Raw genomic sequence first — 23,039 nt, 5'->3', positions numbered from 1 at the left:
GGCCCCCCACCAAAGACTAAGCCTGTTTGCAGGCCTATTTCACCTCAGCTCAGGTCTCCAATGTTCTCCCCTGAACCTGAGGTTATCGTTAACTGGTCGCCCCCTAGGCCCTCTCCCGGCCCACTTCGGCGGCGTCCTTCCACTCCACCCAGAGCCTTTCGGAAGTGGAGATTTATCCACACTCAAATCCAGATGGGGTTCTTGCCATGGCCTTCTCCTACTGGAATGGGCACCTTCCAACCAGTTTTCAGACCTATTACTCCTTCTCCGATCCGACCTACGGTATCGGAGCCATTGAATCCAAGGACAGTTGGAGTTGAGGAATCAGCGTCGATGGTACCGTGTACCTCGATGCTGGCCAGTGCCCTGAGTGTGTCGGAGCCATAGCCGCAGGGTCGGATCCAAGGGGGTGTTCTCTGCTTCGAGCTTGTCAGAGAGAGGCATCCCTCTCGCCGTCTTGGCTCTGACTCCCTGGTCGGATCGGGGGTAGTGACTTCCGTTAGTTCACCCCAGGAGGTCCGTCTCCATTCTGTATTCGACGTGGTGGAGAGGGTTCTCGTAGGGTCGAGGCCTCTGACTGTTTCATCTTCAGAGTCCATCCAGACCCCCCTGATCTTGAGTGCAGGTCCAACCATCTTGCCCTCTCAGGGGCAGCCCATAGCCGTAATGCTGCAGGACATTCCGACCTTGGAACAACCCACTTGCGAGACCTCCTCGAAGAAACCCCCGCAAGCATACATGTTAAAGAAACAAGGATGCCTCTTTTCCTGAAGACATTCAAGATTTGAATCTGGACAAGCAGTGAAGGGACAGAGAGAGAGGCATTTTTTTCCCCTCAGATTTCTGGTTCAGACTCAAAGGCGCTGTTTCTGATTTTCCCTGTGTTTCTCTGTCGTTAAGACTGTTTCCAGAATGTGCCAGTGTTTTCAGTGGGAAACGCTGAGGTTTCTCAGTCCCTCAGAAAATAATATGAGCTTAGAAGGAATTTCCAGAACTTTCACGCATTCCTCCAGTTCTGTCAGCTCTGGAGAATGTGTGTGTCACTGCCTGTAATTTTCCTGATAACCAGCCTATTGCCCCTCAAGAGGCAGATAGGATGTATAGTTTGTCAATCTTTTTAAGTCTTCATACACTTTTCCTAAACCCAGCCCAGCTGCTTCAGCTTTAGCTCATCCTACTGTTACTAAACATTTGGTTAATTCCTATCCTGTTCTTTTAGACATGGTTGGGAAGGTTATGGATAAGTATGGGGAAAAGTGTATCCTCCTGCAGTTTTGATTTTCAGAATTTTGAGCGGTCTGGCTCTTTTATGTTAAAAGTTTATTCTGACAAATTGTTGAAAGCATGAGTAATGTTATGTCTGCAGTTTATTCTTGCAAGGAAAAATCTGCTTTAAATAGTTTAGCTTTTTCCATTGTACAAGTTATAACTCCTAGTTTACGATGTGTGTGTATGATTCAGCTGATGCATCTTCCAGGACAGTGGCTACTCGTACTGTTTTAAGGAGGTTTGCCTAGCTGAAGTCTTAGAACCCTTCCAGATAAGATTTTTAATTCTTCTTTGAACAGAGATTTTATTTTTGGCTCTGTTGCTGCACAGGCTATTAAAATGTGTCACAAAAGGAGTACATTGGTACAGGGGAATCTCTAAAACATAACCCCCTGTCCTTCAACACACACTCTCTCGGGTGATATAACTAGTTCCTCCTTCCCAGGTTGGAAAACATTTTTATTCAAGGATGCTGTGCCAAAGAAAGAAAGTGAATTGAGACCAGTTCTGGATCTTTCTTTCCTCAGTCTGATTGTGATAATGCCCAAGGTCAAAATGCTGTCACTTTACAACCTGTTTACCTCTTCTTCCTCATTTAACTTTCTTACATTTTAAAAGATGCGTGTCACATCCCTATTCATCCAGACTTCAGGTTTTTCTTAACATCAGCCAGACACACACACACCCTTATCAGTTCTGTACCTTCATCTTTGAACCATGTACTGCAGTGCACCAAGGGTTCCAGAAATTGTCTAGCTGCAGTCATAGCTCATTGCAGGCTACAGAGTATCCATATTTAGACGATTTGCTGGTCTTTGTAGAGTATTTTTCAAAGTATAAGAAATCTCCCTCTTGGGTGAGAGATCCCTTGCACAAGCTGGGATTTTAGGAGAGCATTCAGAAGTCTTTTTTTGACTCTCTCATGTAAGATTGTGTTCCTGAGATGTTAGCTAGACACCTTTGTTCAAAGAGCTTTTCTTTCACAGGAAAAAAAAAACATCTTTATTAAGATCTGCTTCTAAGGTTTCCCAGTAAGACTTTGGTCAATGTGAGGGAATACCTCACGATTTTGGGTGTCATAGCATTTATGATTCTCATGACTAGTGTTTCTCAGGTTTTACAATATTTGCGTGAGTTATCCTATGACCTTTCTTAGTCATTCACCAAGGTTCATTTATCAGCCATTTTAACACATTACCCATGGATCCTCCTCTTTCAATACCTTCTCATGTCAAAATGTTTTTGAAAGGGGACTTTTATAGATGCCTCCAAGAAAACTGGTAGCCCCTCCTTGGGGTCTTAATTTTGGTTTAGAAAAGCAAACGCTCAGTTTGAACCAGCTAATCTGGCTGACTTGAGGTTCTTGATATGGAAAACTGTTTTACTGATTGCTCTGATCTCTACAAGAAGAGTATACAAGTTGCAAGCTCTTATATTGAGTCAACCCTATATCGTTTTTTTTTTCAGAGACAGGATTTCTGTGAGAAATCCTTTTATGCCTAAAGTGATATCCCAGTTTACTTTAAGATAAAATGTCCATCTCCCCATTTTCCTTAGGGACAGGGTTTGTTTGAGCACTAATGTTTCTTTTATGCCTAAAGTGATATCCCAGTTTACTTTAAGATAAAATGTCCATCTCCTCATTTTCCTTAGGGACAGGGTTTGTTTGAGCACTAATGTTTCTTTTATGCCTAAAGTGATATCCCAGTTTACTTTAAGATAAAATGTCCATCTCCCCATTTTCTTTACTTAACCTAAAATGAGAGAGAAAGGAAACTCCATACCTTGAATGCCCACAGACAATTCAGGTACTATCCTCACAGAACTAAATCTTTTAGATCTTTGGATCAGTTATTTCTTGTGAAGGTAAGAAGGGGCAACCTGTGTCAAAACAATCTAAGTGTATTATATACTGTTGTTCTCACCACAACAAAAGTATTCTTGGCAGGATCAATACCCTGTTTACCAGGGCCTTTTCTTCATTTATGTCTTTTTAGAAAAGGTTGGATTCTGTAGCAGCAGTTTGGCCCTCTACACATATTTACAAGGCATTACAAGCTTGATACCTTCTTTAAGTCTAGATCAGGCTTTGCTTGGACCATTCTCCAGAGGCTCCTAGACCCTTCCCCTTCCATCTCTCAAATGTACTACCCATGTAGCCAAGGCTACTGCAGCAGTGATCAATATGATGATCGTACTACAGTTGTACAAGTAAATCTACCATAACTGCAGATGTTTAAATGGTCACTGCTGCAATAACCGCTCCCTTCCTCTATCCCTTGTTTTTGGTGTGTTATTTATGCCAGTTGTGGTCACTATTTTTTGTTGCTCCTACCATTGCCCTTTCAGGGCTCAGTCTCACTCTGTCTGTTGGCATGAAAGCTCAGAAGGGCTTGTGCTCAGACTTGTCTTAGTCAGTTTAGCTTGAGTTGCTTGACAGTTTAGGTGCATGGAAGGTGCCCTGAAGCTTTAGAACTTGCCAGCTGTTATATCCTTGGCAGGATATAGCACAAGTAGCTAAGGCTACTGCAGCAGTAATCATTCAAACATTACTTACACAACTGTATTTTCTTTAGCATGTATAGAAATCATAGAAAAACAGAATAAAAAGTTTTGACTTGCCGCTTTTCTTTGTACAAGGAGTTTCCATAGTTAGTGGTAAACAGTTTCAAAGAAAAACACTCAGCATTTAGCTTATTTATTCATCATTTTTCGCACACTTTGATGCAAATAGAAAAAACATTATTTTGTCTTCAGTCTTTTTCATCAGTTGAAATAAATGGAAATTTAGTTGAATTATTAAGGGTTGAATGTTTATATGATTGGGAAATGAATGATCCAATCTCATTTGCCACACTTGAGGATGGTTGTCAGATGTGGTCTCTGGGGCTCTGCTCAAGATAAGTGTTTTCATAGCTTTATGGTGCACTTATTGTAGTGTTTTACTCTTATTGTCTAGTTTCTGCTCCTCTTCCTTTCTATCACAAGTAGGATTTGCATGAGTCGTTTTAGGTATCGTGTGTTTTGGTGTGGTGTTTGGCATTTTAGTGCATTTTCTAGCCTATACTTTTCTGCTGTATTCTCTTGTGTATTGTAGCATGTTGGTGTGCCTGTGTGGTACAGTGTTTAGTTTTACCTCACAGAGGGTTGGAAAGACTTCAGGGTTTTGGAAGTATTTAAATGTGGTCATAAGATGCCCCCGTAAGACTCGCATGACCACTGTGTGTTCTGTCTGGGAAGTGCACTGGGATTAGGACTGTGTCTCCTTTGGGGCAAGGCCTTTGGTGGATAGATGGGCTAAGCTTGTGCTAAAATGGCTTATTCCAGCTTCTGCTTCTTCTTCTTATTACTATTATTATTCTGTTGCTGATTATTATACTTATTATTCTGTTGCTGCTTATTATAATTATTCTGTTGCTTCTGCTTATTATAATTATTATTCTGTTGCAGCTGTTTATTATTATTATATTTATTCTGTTGCTTCTGCTTATTTTAATTATTATTCTGTTGCTTCTGCTTATTATAATTATTATTCTGTTGCTGCTGCTTATTATAATTATTATTCTGTTGCTGCTTATTATAATTATTATTCTGTTGCTGCTTATTATACTTATTATTCTGTTGCTGCTTATTATAATTATTATTCTGTTGCTGCTTATTATACTTATTATTCTGTTGCTGCTTATTATAATTATTCTGTTGCTGCTGCTTATTATAATTATTATTTTGTTGCTTCTGCTTATTATAATTATTATTCTGTTGCTTCTGCTTATTATAATTATTATTTTGTTGCTTCTGCTTATTATAATTATTATTCTGTTGCTGCTTATTATAATTATTATTCTGTTGCTTCTCCTTATTATAATTATTATTCTGTTGCTGCTTATTATAATTATTATTCTGTTGCTGCTGCTTATTATAATTATTCTGTTGCTTCTGCTTATTATAATTCTTATTATTATAATTATTCTGTTGCTTCAGCTTATTATAATTATTCTGTTGCTGCTTATTATAATTATTATTCTGTTGCTGCTGCTTATTATTATAATTATTATGTTGCTTCTGCTTATTATAATTATCATTCTGTTGCTGCTTATTATAATTTATTATCCTGTTGCTGCTTATTATAATTGTTATTCTGTTGCTGCTGCTTATTATTATTATAATTATTCCGTTGCTTCTGCTTATTATAATTATTATTATTCTGTTGCTTCTGCTTATAATTACTATTCTGTTGCTGCTTATTATAATTCTGTTGCTGCTGCTTATTATAATTATTCAGTTGCTTCTGTTTATTATAATTCTTCTTATTATTATAATTATTCTGTTGCTTCGGCTTATTTTAATTATTATTCTGTTGCTGCTGCATATAATTATTATTCTGTTGCTGCTGCTCATTATTATAATTATTCTGTTGCTTCTGCTTATTATAATTATTATCATTCTGTTGAGGCTTATTGTAATTATTATTCTGTTGCTTCTGCTTATTATAATTATTATACTGTTGCTTCTACTTATTATAATTATTATTCTGTTGCTGCTGCTTATTATAATTTTGCTGTTGCTTCTGCTTATTATAATTCTTCTTATTATTATAATTATTCTGTTGCTTCGGCTTATTATTATTATTCTGTTGCTGCTTATTATAATTATTATTCTGTTGCTGCTGCTTATTATTATTATTCTGTTGCTTCAGCTTATTATAATTATTATTCTGTTGCTGCTGCTTATTATTATTATAATTATTCTGTTGCTTCTGCTTATTACTATTCTGTTGCTGCTTATTATAATTATTCTGTTGCTTCTGTTTATTATAATTCTTCTTATTATTATAATTATTCTGTTGCTTCGGCTTATTATAATTATTATTCTGTTGCTGCTGCTTATTATAATTATTCTGTTTCTGCTTATTATAATTATTATTCTGTTGCTGCTGCTTATTATTATAATTATTATGTTGCTTCTGCTTATTATAATTATTATCATTCTGTTGCTGCTTATTATAATTGTTATTCTGTTGCTGCTGCTTATTATTATTATTATTCTGTTGCTTCAGCTTATTAGAATTATTATTCTGTTGCTGCTGCTTATTATTATTATAATTATTCTGTTGCTTCTGCTTATAATTATTATTCTGTTGCTTCTGCTTATAATTACTATTCTGTTGCTGCTTATTATAATTATTCTGTTGCTTCTGTTTATTATAATTCTTATTATTATTATAATTATTCTGTTGCTTCGACTTATTATAATTATTATTCTGTTGCTGCTGCTTATTATAATTATTCTGTTATTGCTTATTATAATTATTATTCTGTTGCTGCTGCTTATTATTATAATTGTTGCTTCTGCTTATTATAATTATTATCATTCTGTTGCTGCTTATTATAATTGTTATTCTGTTGCTGCTGCTTATTATTATTATTATTCTGTTGCTTCAGCTTATTAGAATTATTATTCTGTTGCTGCTGCTTATTATTATAATTATTCTGTTGCTTCTGCTTATAATTATTATTAATCTGTTGCTTCTGCTTATAATTACTATTCTGTTGCTGCTTATTATAATTATTCTGTTACTGCTGCTTATTATAATTATTCTGTTGCTTCTGCTTATTAGAATTATTATTCTGTTGCTGCTGCTTATTATTATTATAATTATTCTGTTGCTTCTGCTTATAATTATTATTATTCTGTTGCTTCTGCTTATAATTACTATTCTGTTGCCGCTTATTATAATTATTCTGTTACTGCTGCTTATTATAATTATTCTGTTGCTTCTGTTTATTATAATTATTATTCTGTTGCTGCTGCTTATTATAATTATTCTGTTTCTGCTTATTATAATTATTATTCTGTTGCTGCTGCTTATTATTATAATTATTCTGTTGCTTCGGCTTATTATAATTATTATTCTGTTGCTGCTGCTTATTATAATTATTCTGTTGCTTCGGATTATTATAATTATTATTCTGTTGCTTATTATAATTATTCTATTGCTGCTGCTTATTATTATAATTATTCTGTTGCTTCAGCTTATAATTATTATTCTGTTGCTGCTGCTTATTATAATTATTCTGTTGCTGCTGCTTATTATTATAATTATTCTGTTGCTTCTGCTTATTATAATTATAATTATTCTGTTGCTTCTGCTTATTATAATTATTATTATTCTGTTGCTGCTTATTATAATTATTCTGTTGCTTCGGCTTATTATAATTATTATTCTGTTGCTGCTGCTTCTGTTTCTGCTTATTATAATTATTATTCTGTTGCTTATTATAATTATTCTATTGCTGCTGCTTATTATTATAATTATTCTGTTGCTTCAGCTTATAATTATTATTCTGTTGCTGCTGCTTATTATAATTATTCTGTTGCTGCTGCTTATTATAATTATTCTGTTGCTTCTGCTTATTATAATTATTATTCTGTTGCTGCTGTTTATTATTATTATAATTATTCTGTTGCTTCTGCTTATTATAATTATTATTTTGTTGCTGCTTATTATAATTATTCTGTTGCTTCGGCTTATTATAATTATTCTGTTGCTGCTGTTTATTATTATTATAATTATTCTGTTGCTTCTGCTTATTATAATTATTATTCTGTTGCTGCTGCTTATTATAATTATTCTGTTGCTTCGGCTTATTATAATTATTATTCTATTGCTGCTTATAATTGTTATTCTGTTGCTGCTACTTATTATTATAATTTATTATCCTGTTGCTGCTGCTTATTATTATTATTATTATAATTATTATTATTCTGTTACTGCTTCTCCATTTAAAAGACCCGTAGAAAAAGCCAACATAAATAGCCCTAACGATTGGAAGAAAGAACAAAAGGGTAAGTCTAAAATAAAGGAAGAGGAGAGGGAGAATGTAGAAAGAGGTCTGCCAAGTTTTTGTCTTCAGATGAGCCAGTACACAAGACTCCAAAGTTTTCTGTTCACTTACCCTAAGACCTTGGATCCAGCATTGGCCCTGCCCTGGTCCCAGTCCTTAATGATTTTGGTAACAACTTCAGAGATTTATTGATCGCAGAGTCCTTTTCTAGCTGTGCATCCAGTCTGGTACCATTAGCGGACTCTAGCATCAACCCTGGGGCATAACCTTCTTGGCTCTGGTGTCCTTTATTTAGGCCTCAGGATTTAGGACCCCACACTGGCTTGCTTATCTGTTTGTGGTGTCCTGTAAGTTCATGAGGTCCTCTCGGAGTGATAGGGAGGTAGACCTGGAAAAGATGATGTGGACCTTTTTGCAGGAGCAAATTGATTTGGAGATCATTCCTTTATCTGCTCTGAAGGTGGAGTAGATTGCCTACTCCTCCCCTCCCCCAGTTAATGGTTGCTCCTTTACCTGTCCGCCGTTTGGATCCAGTGGTCTTGGATTTGATTCCTTTTGGCACGATCGCCCCATCATCTGCTAAAGCATGTCTGCCTTTTACTCCATCTTTGACCTTGGTGCATTTGACCTGGCCATTTTGGAAATGGTTGCATCCCAGAGCTGAGAAGTCTCGGCCAAGTGCATGAGGGCAGGGTTGGCTCTGAGGCTTTTGGAGCCACCCCTTTCCCTTGGGGCCTCCTTTTACAGCTCGGCTGTTGATTCAGCATGTGATCTGTTCAGGTCGGTGGCTAGCATGGGTGCATCCCCTAGATTTTTGGATCAGAGGGGGGACTTTCTCCAGTAGTCTGGCTTTGGCATTTGAAGGTATGGAGAGTATCCTGTCCTGCTCAGGGGTAGTGGAGTGACTTTCCGTGTTACATACAGCCCAATCCTCCAGTCAACTTGCTACCTTGATGTGCCATCATCGTGTTCAGTGGCAACCTGCACCTCAAAGCCTCAAACAGCCCTGAAGCCGGGGCTCCCCTGAGGCTTCATTATCTCCTTCAGAGTCTCCTGCCTCAAGAGGAGCCCTAGAAATATTGATACAAGAGGAGTCTTTCTCCAGGAGTTGCTAACAAGGGATACTAATCTTAATGAGGGGGAAGCTCCCGATGATGATGTGTCTTTTGGTAACCTTCTAGAACTGATTTGACCGAATGGAGGTTGGACCTCTGAAATCCCTTCACCTGAGGAGTCGTTTTTTTCCATGAGGCCTTCAGTGCATGCCCACCCTGGCCTGGGTGGTACCGCCCTGGATGCATTTATTGATTTTAGTGTCTAGAAGGGCATGGAAAGAACCGGCTGTTGTAGAGCCCATCCCCAGAAACCCAGATAGGGTCTTAGTTCCACCCAAAGATAAGGCACATTGGCACAAAGGGCCTGGAGTCAATGCTTTTATAGTAGCCACAAAGAAGGAACTTTCAGAGAAGAGTGTGTTTGTCCATCCACCATATAGAAAGTGTAGCACATTAGACAGATTTGGGTGGGCACATGTGCTTTAGCCACTTTTACCCTTCATGCTCTTAACTACTTATCACTCCTGACAAGACTTAAAAGAGACTTTGTTAATGAGATTACCCAGTCCGTAACAACCCACATGACAGCTAAACAGGTCAGTCTTTGGAGGCTCAGTTGGCTACCATGCTTTTGATTTTAAATCTATCCATGCTCTTACTGTTTGGTATGGCCAGGGTGGCAGGCGGGCATATTTCACCACCATGAATGATGCACTGCTGTAACTTTATGTAGAGTTTAAGGCATCCTTTGTGATCACTCCATTTGATGGTTCCACCCTTTTTGAATCTAAAGTTAAAGGTACACTGACCTGGAGTGGGCAGGAAGGCAGGATGTTGTCTGCAGTGAGTTTTAACTTTTCTACCCGTCAACAGACATTTTCCTGCACTCAAGAATGTAGGTGAGCAACTGTTTTTCCCAAAAGTCGCAACATTTTGCCCAGGTAGCTTCTGGTGATAAGGCACCCTGGCAGAGGGAGGAGCTTCAATAGATGCTGCCATAGAGGTGTGGGCAGTCTGCAAAATCAGGATTTCAGGGGGCCTTTCTCCAGTAAAACTTTTCAGTTCTTCTGAAGGTTTGCCCAGTTGCTGCACTCCAGGCAGTTAAATGCAGCTTGCTTCTCCACCCTCAAGCTTGTGAGGCCATCTCCAAGGATTCTAGGGTGTTGAGAGTCATTAGCAAAAGTTGCGTGTTCTCCTTGCTATTTTACCAAACGGTCAATAAAAATCCCTTCCGGACAGTCCTGTCCATCAGCAAAGAGAAGCAGCAGGAGAAATATAAAAACTGCTAAAACAAGTCCGACAGGAGGTCCCATCAGACCAGAGAGGATCCAAGGTTCTTTTTGGTGCCCAGGAAAAGTAACAATTTCAGGTCCATTTTGGACCTAAAGCAGACTAAATTAGTTTGTCAGACTGACCAAGTTCTGGATGGTAATACTAAATTAGTTTGTCAGACTGACCAAGTTCTGGGTGGTCATGGTGCAGTCAGCTCTGCTCTTTTCAACCCCTGCTAAGGCTGGCTACAACTACAACTACTACAACTGCTAGAACTACAACTACAACTAGTGCTACAACTGGCTGTGTGCACGTTGAACCAGAGGGATGCTTGTTTTCACATAAAGATAGCCAGTCATTACAGTAGATTTCTTCATCTCTGGCAGGGAACCATTCACTATCAGTTTTGAGCGCTACACTTCGGTCTCACCAGAGCCCTACCTGTGTACACCGAATGCATGGCAGTGGAAGCAATCCTGCTCAGTCCACAAGGTTTCCTGGTCTTCCCTTACTTAACAATTGGCTCCTTACAGCGACTTCAAGGCCATCACTAGTTCATGCCAGGGGCTGTTTGTCCTGTCTGTGCTTAGCCCTAGGGATCACAGTGAACTTTGATAAATCCTGTCTAGACATTGGAGTTCATAGGTTGCCTTCTGGACATGAGCTGTCAGATTGTCAGTCTTCCTCTATGCTGCCATCTGTATGTCTTCAGGCTTATCCAGTTTTTCAGATGCCATCTACTACTCTCATCCTTCATCTCCTCGACCTGATGGTTGCTGCCATCTCAATTTCTTTGGACAGATTTAACATGATCAGTGGACTCTCTTATCTCAGTGATCCTTGAAAACTCATCCTTTACTGTTCCCCATCAGACTGACAGAGGTATGTTGTTGCTACCTCTCTTAGTGGATGATGTCCAGCAGTGTCTCATTTGGTTTCCCCTTTGACTTTCTCCTTCCTCTGTCCACGGTGACCATAGATATATGGTCCGAGTTGGAGGCTAGTTTGCACATCAGTGTTTTGGATCTGAGCAGTCCTGACATAAATAAATAAAGGCTTTTCAAGACTGCGTCTGCAGACGTGTGATATCGATCCAGGCTGAACAACATGGATGTGGGTAGTATTTCAGCAAACAAGGCCGAACCTAATCTTACCATTTTTATTGAGGTGCTATGAAAGCATAGCTGCAAAAGTTATGTACTTACCTTAACACTAGATCCATGTTGTTGAGGGGAGGAAGAAATCACGAACAATGAACTGTTTGTCTACAGCCCTGATTTTTCTTTTAGTTGAATTTTCTTTGCATGAGATTCTTAAAAACAAGACGTTTCATAATGACCTTTTGTGCACTGTTAACTTTATTGGATCACTAGAGTGGTGAGATGTGGCCCTCTATACAAATGTCTGGGGAGGAGGGAATTATGAACATTGAGGTGATTGCTTACAGAAGAGCCTGTTTTTTCACTGTACTGTAAATTGCCAGAAGAGGGTAAATTCTTCAAATTGCTCTCAGGTCTTGGCTGTGGAGAAACCGCTAAAGAACTACTTGAAATATTAGTAGCCTTACCATTTCCTACAGTGGCAAAAAAGGACCTCTTTAAAGATGGATGCTTCCTCATTATGACACTGCTGCTGTTGGATTTTCTGATGCCTGCTAGCTAATACTTGTGTGTATTGTCTTGAACAAGCGATTCAGTTTTAAAGATGTTGAGTGAGATGCTGTATATCTTACTATAGGAAATCTGAAAAAAATTAAATGGTCATTAAAAGTGAGTGATCATGTCTACTTTATTTGGAAGGAGTACTTTTTCAGAAAAAGTGATTCAATCACTGCTGTTTAATGTGGACTTCTGAGGAGGGGGCCTTGCTCTTGATAAACCTTCATGCTAAATCATCTTTGGCTTTGCAAGATTGTCTTAAATATCAAGTTCCTTTTTTAGACAAGTGCCTCCTTGTTGAGACACCTGCTGATATTGTGGGTCCTTACAGAGAGTTGCGTTTTTAAGCAAGTGCCTCCTTGTTGAGACATCTGCTAATATTGTGGATCCTTATGGAGAGTTGCTTTTTAAGACAAGTGCCTCCTTGTTGAGACATCTGCTGATATTGTGTATCCTTACGGAGAGTTGCTTTTTTAGACAATTGCCTCCTTGTTGAGACATCAGCTGATATTGTGGATCCTTGTGGAGCTCCGTCTTGAACACGGAGCTCGTACCTGCTCTTTGGACAACAAGGATCCTTCAGCAACTGCAAAGAATATCAGTCATCATCATCATATGCAGATCCAAAGACCAGAGAAACAAGCATGCAGCACCCTGGTCTGATAAATTTTCACTTCATTTTTTTATGTTAGTATTGGCAGAAGTAACTGAAAACATTCAACTTGAATGAACAGAATCTCTCTAGTTTGCTTGCTGTGTCATTTCAAATGTTTATGTGCATTATTCATTGCTGTTCTGTGCAAAAAGATTTACACCTACTCCCGCATGCATACACAGCCATTATCAGGCACCCTACCCTGTACCAGTCAGCCCTGTTGTAGGAATGCGAGCAAAAGAGCCATTTGTCCCCCGACCAAGACTATAGCTGTGCAGCTCATTTGTTCTTTGCTTGGGAGGGAAAGCCTTGTAGGCCCAGTCATTCCCTCCAGGAGGTTAGAGTTGGATATTAGGAGGTCTGTCATTTGGAGTCTTTTCCCTTTTCTATACTTGTCATTCTGTTTGTGAGCAGATAATCGAAGGAAAATGGCTGGTAGCATTGATTTTATACTTTTGGTATGAACTTTTGACATACTTGTTGCTTTTGTATATAGGAAAGTGATTGGTAGTTATTTCTGCAAATGTTTACAAAAAAAATTTAAAATAAAAAGGGAATTATCTCTTGGCAGGTTATTTGCTACATGTTAATTCACCCTGGGCTGTTACATCATTACATTACATTGTGCCTATGAAATTTTTAACAGAGCTAGTTAAATATCTTTCCATAGCACTGTTGCAATATCCATGAGAGATGGGAGTACCTGCCAAGGATAACCCTACATCCAGCCAGTATACCGAAGTCTTTAATTCTTATTGGCACCATATGTCAGACATATGCTCCCCTTTTAAGTGGAAGACATAAAGCTGACATATGGATGCCCCAACTCAGAACAACTTTGCTGCCAGTCTCAACTCCACAGTTGTATGTCAGTATAAATGCACTTCTCTGTGGTGGTTGTAGAGCCTTTTACAGATAAGTACAATATTGGGGTTCCTTTTCTTTTTTTATAGTGCACTTTGAGACTTCATGTCATCCAAAAAAGAAAAATTCAGTATGAGAGGCAGATCCCTGCAAAGATTGTAACAACAACTGCTTGTGTTGTGTAGGTATTTCTCACAATCACACTCATTGCGGTGTTTGCCAGGCATTTGAAGACTCTTGTCAGTCATCTGTCTTCTCTTTCAGTTTATCTTGAGAACCACCATCTCAAGTTATTGGCACAGGGTACCGTGGCTGAATCTTCCAACCCTGAGGTACAGCTGCCTCTTAGGAAAAAGTCGAGGTCTGATCCTGCAGCTGTGCAGTATCTGCTGGACGTCTCTGTTGAGGTGGGTGATACCCCTGAGGGTTGCCTTGTGTTGACATTTGCTCCCTCTGCCATGACCCTTTCAGAGGCCGAATGGAACCAGCTTCTCTCATGCCCTCCTCCGGTTTGCATGCATCCACTGCAGATATGGAGGAGGAACCACATTTGATTATATCTGAGGAGCCTAGGGGGATTCCCCAGATTTTGATTAGAGAAGAGGTGCCTGGTGCCCTAATTGAGTCAAGACAAGGTTCTGAGCTACTGAGGTTTGTAAAAGCCGAAGTCCCCCTTAGGAGAAGACAGAAGATTAGGCACATTTCTCCCTCTCCCAAAAATCCCCAGATGGAGTGGCTTTGAGACTACCTTAGGGGGGTTTGGTTCCTGTCTCTTCCTGGTCACCCTACCCCTAACAGATCTAGGGAGCCTGATTCCCCTGCTGAAGAATTGGACTCTGAGGATTCCTTGGCCTCTTCTTTCCAAATGCCATCACCCTTAGACTGTCTGTGAGGAGGAGTCCCTGACTCCTGATTTCGTTTTGGAAGATTTGGCCTTTGGGGATACAATAGTTCACATGGTGGAGCATTTTAAGTGGAACTGCTTCCAAATTTCTGACTTCCAGAAAAGATATGAGCTGCTGCAGATGGATTCACCCAAGCCTTTTGCTGTTCCTTCTTGTGTTGGCTGCTCTGTTGGATACTTTTTCAGCTGCCTGTTTAGCTCCTGATTCCCAGCTTTCTGCCTCTAAGATGCCTGGCCATTTTTATAAAATCCTTGAGGCTTTCAGGTTTCTTGTGCCCTTCTTCTCACCCTGCTGTGATTTCATTCTCTGTTAATAAGCCTCCTCGGCTGTGATTTCATTCTCTGTTAATAAGCCTCCTCGGCTGTGATTTCATTCTCTGTTAATAAGCCTCCTCGGCTGTGATTTCATTCTCTGTTAATAAGCCTCCTCGGCTGTGATTTCATTCTCTGTTAATAAGCCTCCTCGGCTGTGATTTCATTCTCTGTTAATAAGCCTCCTCGGCTGTGATTTCATTCTCTGTTAATAAGCCTCCTCGGCTGTGATTTCATTCTCTGTTAATAAGCCTCCTCGGCTGTGATTTCATTCTCTGTTAATAAGCCTCCTCGGCTGTGATTTCATTCTCTGTTAATAAGCCTCCTCGGCTGTGATTTCATTCTCTGTTAGTAAGCCTCCTCGGCTGTGATTTCATTCTCTGTTAATAAGCCTCCTCGGCTGTGATTTCATTCTCTGTTAATAAGCCTCCTCGGCTGTGGTTTCATTCTCTGTTAATAAGCCTCCTCGGCTGTGATTTCATTCTCTGTTAATAAGCCTCCTCGGCTGTGATTTCATTCTCTGTTAATAAGCCTCCTCGGCTGTGATTTCATTCTCTGTTAATAAGCCTCCTCGGCTGTGATTTCATTCTCTGTTAATAAGCCTCCTCGGCTGTGATTTCATTCTCTGTTAATAAGCCTCCTCGGCTGTGATTTCATTCTCTGTTAATAAGCCTCCTCGGCTGTGATTTCATTCTCTGTTAGTAAGCCTCCTCGGCTGTGATTTCATTCTCTGTTAATAAGCCTCCTCGGCTGTGATTTCATTCTCTGTTAATAAGCCTCCTCGGCTGTGATTTCATTCTCTGTTAGTAAGCCTCCTCGGCTGTGATTTCATTCTCTGTTAATAAGCCTCCTCACCTTTTGCTTTCCTCTAAGCTTCTTCCATCAGACAAGGATAGTAGAGCTGTGGACAGGCTAACACCCTGGCATTTCATGCCATTAACTATTAGACTCACATAACCACGTATATTTTATTCATTTTGTCTTGGCCTGCCCAATTCTGATGCAAAGTCCACTGCTGTCTCTCTTTGGTGGGATTCATGCCATAAAGTGTAACTGCAATGCTGCTGATGCCTTCTTGAGAGCTGCTGCTTCAGGTTTTGCCTTGAGACAATATTCCTGACTTCATCTTCAGGCTTTGTCCCCAGGATCTTTGAAGGTCTACAGACAAAACCACACCACTTTCGACACCATTTCTCTGAGGACTTGCTTATAGTTCTGCAGGAGGCCCGGAAACCCTGTACCAGAAAAGGCCCATTTGTTCTCCATCACTTGTATGAACTTCTCCATGCTGGCTTGGCATATTCCTCTGTTAAATCTCACTTGTCATCAATTTCTGCTTGACTGCTTTGATTCCACCATTGGCATCTCATATTGAAGATGAACAATTCCTGAAAGGCATCCTCCACATTAGGCCTCCAAGAAAGCCCATCCCTCCTTCTAGGGACCTTTAATTTTGTCCTTGAAAAATTGACTCGGGCTCCTTTAAATCTGCTTCTTTTTCTTCTCTGCATCATTGCACCTGGAAGACTATTTTATTGGTTGCCTTTACTTCTGCCAAGAGGGCTTCTGAACTCCAGGCCTTGATGGTAGTTTCTCTTTTTTGTTTTTCATAGGGGCAGTGTGTCCCTGCATACCAATCCTTCTTTTATGCCCAAGGTGGTCAGTGAGTTGTCCCTTAGTCAGTCTTCCCAGCTTCCTTCTCCTTCTATGCAATCTACTAGTGAGAAAGTTCTACACACCTTGGATCTTAATTGACAGCTCAGGTATTGTCTATGACAAAGGTCATATGCATGTCTGAGTAATGTTACTAGTGAGAAGGTTCTACACACCTTGGATCTTCATTGACAGCTCAGGTATTGTCTGTGACAAAGGTCATATGCATGTCTGAGTAATGTTACTAGTGAGAAGGTTCTACACACCTTGGATCTTCATTGACAGCTCAGGTATTGTCTGTGACAAAGGTCATATGCATGTCTGAGTAATGTTACTAGTGAGAAGGTTCTACACACCTTGGATCTTCATTGACAGCTCAGGTATTGTCTGTGACAAAGGTCATATGCATGTCTGAGTAATGTTACTAGTGAGAAGGTTCTACACACCTTGGATCTTCATTGACAGCGCAGGTATTGTCTATGACAAAGGTCATATGCATGTTTGAATAACTTTTTGTTTCTTTTCATGCCAGGACATTGGGTTTGGCAGTTTCTAAGCAAATCATCTCTTCTCCTGGATTTTAAAAGCCATTTCCTTTTGTTATTCCTTTCATAGCAAGCATCTTTCTGCCTCTGTTCGGACCCATTCTACCAGGGCAGTGGCCTCCTCCTGGGACTTTCTTCAAGGGTTTGGATCCCAGTTCTATCCTTGAAGCTGCTACTTGGTCTTTTGTGCATACCTTCTCTACACATTACAAGCTGGATGTCATTTCTAGAGAGAGGGTGGGTTTTGCCAAAGCTATCTTTCATGGGTTTATGGAGGGTTCCTCCTTGACTTCCTCCTCCAGTTCCTCATAGTAGTTGTTGTACTCACCCATCTGTTCTGAATACTGCAAATGTAATATAGAAAGACATAGTACAGTTCTTTAAAATCATACTATAACAGTAGATGTCCTTCTCTCTTTTGTAGAATTTTGTACCTCTCTCCTATTCCCTTTTCTTCCTTTTGTCTGTTGTGAACACCTGCCTCTCCAAGGAATCTTTGCCCTTCTTACTAGACATCTCCTTTTTTTCCTGGATGTTTGTGTTCCCTATTTTCTAGGATGGCTCTTTATGTTCTTCATGTTTCACTATTGCAGTCATTACACTTGGGTTATCCTGCTGGCAGGCTACCCTCAGTCGGCCTGAATTCCAAAGTCTAGGTCCGGCGTTGGTTGCTGTCACCTCTTCCCTGACGTCAGTGCGCCAGGGGTGTAAAAGATGCAGCCAATGCCATTTTCTTTAGTCTTTCTTGCCGTGCGGTGCCTGAAGCAGATCGCAAGTGCCAGTTGGCAGACTCCTGAGATTTTCGTGTTCGAATTTCAGATCCAAAGTCTTCATTAAAAGCTAAGTACCCCATTGGGGAAAACTTTTTTCTTGCTCCAGACCGATGTCAGAAAAAGTTAATAATTGTATTTCTTGTGGGAAGCAAATACCTCATAAGGATTTTCATTCTTACTGTATTCCTTGCCTAGGCCCTGACCACAACGTTGTTTGTTGTCGGTTTTGTGCTAGATTTAACCAGCGCACTATAAAGCGCCAGTATGGTTTTGCTTTTCACTATTTTGGCAGAAGATTTAATTACACGATGCCGTCGGATAGCCAACCGACTACTGCAATTCACAAGAAACGCAAAGAAAAGTAAAAGGACAGGCATCCGAGGTCTAAAACCGACGAGGCTTCTTCTAAGACAGTCGCCGGTTCGCTGGCTGTCAGTAAGGTGCTTTCGCAGCCCCTAACGCACACTACTTTGGACCCGCAGGCCACTACAGACTCCCACATGGAGTCGCCTAGGCCGCTGGAAGCTCAAGGTATTGGACCTACAGAAAATATTCCCTCAGATGGGTCCGGAGCCGCTGAGCAGGCATCGGCTTCTGAGGGTGTTTTCAGACGTACTCAATTGTACATTAAAGCGACTCCAGTTACAAAGGCAAAGACTAAAGCATCTTTAAAGACAAAGAAACAAGTACAACAGCCTCATGGTCAGGCCTACATGCCCAAAAAAACACATGCTCAAAATGGCCGAAGACTTAATTACTTTGATCAGGGGTTCCCATCCCCCTCCTGATAAGAGGCCCAGGCAAGAGACAGAATATGAATCTTCAGATCAGGTTTCCATTTCTTCAGATTCCTCTTCTGATCAGGAATACTCTTCCTCCCTATGATGATTTTGATGCTGAAGAATCTATCCCTTCAGCCTCTCCTCCTGAGGATTACTCTTTTGGGGAACCCTTGCATACCATGAGGGAACATTTCCACTGGGAGAGCAAAGATTATTCTGAATCTAAGAAAAGGCTCAGGGACTTTCTTTTACTCCCACAACACAGGCCCCTAGCTATTCCGCCTGTGTTAGACATTGTAGATGATGTATTTTCAGAGTCCAGTCTGACCCCTGACTCCTTACCTCCAGCTCCTGTTAAGCCAGACAGGTACTACAGGGTGCCTGACTCTCATAAATTCCTTTTCAAGAACCCTGCTGCTGACCCAGAAACTATTTCTCAGGGTCCCAAAGGGGTCCAGGCATCCACTGCAAAAAACCCTACCCCCTCCGACAGGGATTCTAGGGCATTAGACAGATGGGGAAAGAAGATTTACACCTCTGCTACCTTGGCTGTAAGGGCTTTAAATTGTCAATTTCATATGCTCAAATATCAGCAATATATTATGTCACTGCTTAAACAGAAAATGTTGATAAATTCTGAAGGTACAGAAAACAAAGAAATGCAGGATTTATTGCATGCAGCTGAGCAAGTTGGAAAGCATACTTTGCAATGTGATTTTGATTCTTTGGAGGCCTCCTGTAGGGCCGCTGTCACAGGTTCTGTCATTAGGAGGCATGCTTGGTGAAAGGAACAAAATTTACCAGATCATGTTAAAGCAAAATTATTAGATGCTCCATTACAGCATGATACTTTGTTTGGTGTTAAAGCAGAAGAGGTGTTACAGAAAATGGAGGACAAAGCTAAATCTATGCAAACAGTCAAGGATTTCTTACAGGTACAGCCTCCAAGATTTAGCAGACACTGGCCTATAAAGAATTGGTCCTTTCCAGTGTCAGACAGACCACACAGATATAGACGCCCAAGCGGCAGATCCCAGCCCCAAGGTTCATACAGGTCTAAACAATGGGGTGCTTCTACCTCCAAAAGTGGAGAAGACAAATCACAGCCTTACAGGAAACAGTCCCAATGACTTCTCCCTGTTTACGCCAAGCACTTATCTTTTGGCAGCGCCTTTAAGGGGAAAACTAGCACTTTTTTTGTCAAAATTGGCACATAATAACCCAGGACAAATGGGTCTTAGACAAGGTGTCACAAGGCTACAAGTTTCACTTTCATACCCTGCCAAGGGCAAACGGTTGGCCAGACCTACCAAAAAGCCAATGGGCAGAGGCACAAAAACAAGTCTCATCCCTCATGGACATGAGGGCCATTCAACAAGTACCAGAACAAGAGCAGGTACAAAGGTTTTATTCAAGACTGTTCTTGGTACCTAGAAAGGACAAAGCCTGGAGACCAATGCTGGACCTATCTATTCTAAACACATATCTGGCTATACTAAAATTCAAAATGTTGACCTTACAGCAGCTTCTGCCCATCCTGGGCAAGAAGGCTTGGCTTCTGACTTTAGACCTAAAAGAGGCATACCTGCATGCCCCAATTAGACAAACATGCAGAAGATACCTCAAATTCAAAGCTGGCTCAATGCACTATCAATTCTCTGCACTGCCCTTTGGCTTATCTACTGCGCCCAGGGTCTTCACAAAGTGCCTGGCACCAGTAATTGCATTCTGCAGACAGAGGAATACAAATATATCCTTACTTGGACGACTGCCTCATACAAGCAGAGAACAAGGACACTCTACTACAGCATCTGGCATTTGTAAAGAGATTGCTGCCATGCCTAGGGTACACAGTCAACGAACAAAAATCAAAACTAGTGCCCTCTCAAGAGATAATATTCCTGGGTGCAAGCTTAAATACAACTGCCCAGATGGCTTATCTCACGCCAGACAAAGGCAACTGACTACCTGTTTCAAACTGTTGGCAACAAAGGCCCAGTTATCTGCAAGAAAAATTCTGCAGGCTTTGGGCTTCATGGCATCCTGCATTCTACTAATTCCATATGCAAGACCTGCATATGAAGAAACTTCAATGGTACCTAAAAATGTTTGGACTCTGCATTGCCACAGTCTGGAAACAATAATTACTCTTTTTCCCTGCCTGCAACAGGAGTTTTGATAGTGGGCAAAGGCCTGTCACCAGAACAAGGGACAGCCATTCACCTTACCCCCAGCCAGGCAGACATTGACAATGGATGCATCAGATTATGCCTGGGGGGGCACACATGGCAGGAAGACGTATTCAAGGCACATGGTCCGCCAACCAAATGCATCTACATATCAATCAAAAATAGATGCTAGCTGTTCAGAATGCCCTGACAGCCCTCAAGGACCTACTTCATCCAGGACAACTACTGATAAAGACAGACAATACCACGGTCAGGTGGTATATAAACAAGCAGGGAGGCACTCATTCTTACCCCCTCTGCAGACTAGCTATGACTTTGTGGGACACAGCATTGACTTACCAAGTACATCTGCAGGCACAATTCCTGCCAGGAAAGATAAATACTCTGGCAGACGAACTAAGCAGAAACCTTATGGATCCCCACGAATGGAAATTGGATCCACAAGTCTTCAACATGATAACAAGGAAATGGGGTTGCCCGGACATAGACCTATTTGCCTCTCCTCACAACTGCCAACTAAAATTCTGCACAAGGACTTATCACAGACATGCATGGAAAGTGGATGCTCTGTCTTTCAGCTGGAAAAACGTAACAGTATATGCCTTTCCTCCACTGCCTCTCCTCCCCAAGATACTCCTAAAGGTCAGACAAGAGAAGCCAAAAATTATACTGATTGCCCCAGACTGGCCCCGCCAGTACTGGTATCCAGTCCTAAGGACCTTGTCTCAATGCCCAGCCTGGACCTTACCTCAAATACCTCACCTACTGTCCCAACAAAACAATCAGATCCTGCACAGCCAACTCAAGACCTTAAATCTGGCAGCATGGCGGATAATGTAGTCATACAAAACACACCTCTCACTAAAGCAGTGATGGATGTCATTTTGGAGGCCAGGAGGCCTAGTACTAGAAAATCTTATGCTGGAAAATGGAAGAGATTCTGTGCCTGGAACCAGGCACAAGGAATTGACACAGCAGTACCAAATATTCCTCAGATTTTGCAATACTTAACTGAGATGCTGGACAAAGGCCTATCCTTTTCATCAATTAAAATTCATGCCTCTGCCATTTCGGCTCATTTCAATACAGAGCCACCAATCTTTTCTCATCCTTTGTTAAGGCAGTACCTCAGAGGAGCCAAAAACTTAAGGCCTCCAAGAAGATCACAATACCTGCATGGGACCTCAATTATGTTTTGGAAAAACTCACTCTGCCCCCCTTTTGAGCCAGCCGCTACAGCTGATATAAAGTTTTTATCTTGGAAAACCGCTCTGCTCCTAGCAATAACCTCTACAAGACAAGTCTCAGCGCTACAGGCACTCATGGCTGTGGAACCTTTTATCATTTTTTATCCAGACAGGGTTTCTCTGAGGACAAACCCGACATTTATGCCTAAGGTAGTGTCCAATGTGGCCCTTTACCAAACTATTCATCTGCCTACTTTTTATCCAAACCCACAGAATAAGGGGGAGAGAATTCTGCATTCTTTGGACATACACAGACAACTACGCTTCTACTTGAACAGAACCAAGGCTTTCAGAAAGACTGAGCAACTACTAGTGGCAGATGCTGCAGGATCACAAGGAAAGGCCATCTCAAAGCAGACTCTTTCAAAGTGGATAGGCCACTGCATTCGTTTCTGCTATTCACAACATGGCAAACCAGTGCCTAAGGGCATTAGGCCACATTCTACCAGAGCAGCAGCCACTTTAACAGCCTTCCTCAGGGGAGTACCAACGAAAGACATTTTAGAGGCTGCTACCTGGAGTTCAGTGCACATCTTTACAAAGCACTATGATTTACCACTCTACTCTAAATCCAGGGCAGGCTTTGCCACTGCAGTTCTGCAGGGCCTCATAGCTGCTCCTAATGCTATTTAGCTCCAGCCTCTCAACCATAGCTTTGGGATTCAACCCAAGTGTAATGACTGCAACAGTGAAACACGAAGAACATAGTACAGCTGTGTACACTTACCATAAATGTAGATGTTCGAGTGTATTCACTGTTGCAGTCCAGGTTACCCACCCACCACCCCCCATTTCTTTGCTGGAACTTATCTACACTTCTTTAATTTATACAACCTATGTGGTGTATTTGCTTGTAGATGAAGGTGTTGTATATTTTGGTGCATGCATGTTTTATTGGCATATTTTTAGCCTACCCTTTTGGGGGCACCTGACATCCGGGACAAGAAAAACTAAAGAAAATGGCATTGGCTGCATCTTTTATACCCCTGGCGCACTGACGTCAGGGAAGAGGCGAC

At 40.9% G+C, this 23,039-nt stretch overlaps 1 protein-coding gene across 2 annotated transcripts in view; it reads left to right on the top strand.

Moving 5' to 3' along the window:
* Positions 1-23,039, top strand: part of PRMT3 (protein arginine methyltransferase 3) — a 2,672,092-nt gene that overhangs the window by 322,788 nt on the left and 2,326,265 nt on the right. The gene's annotated exons all lie outside the window — the stretch shown is intronic.

Source organism: Protopterus annectens, chromosome 9.part0 (genome assembly GCF_019279795.1).
Source record: "Protopterus annectens isolate FY-2018-M chromosome 9.part0, PAN1.0, whole genome shotgun sequence".
NCBI lineage: Eukaryota > Metazoa > Chordata > Ceratodontiformes > Protopteridae > Protopterus > Protopterus annectens.
The sequence above is the reverse complement of the archived record's forward strand: the minus strand, read 5'-3'. Positions and strand labels throughout refer to the sequence as shown.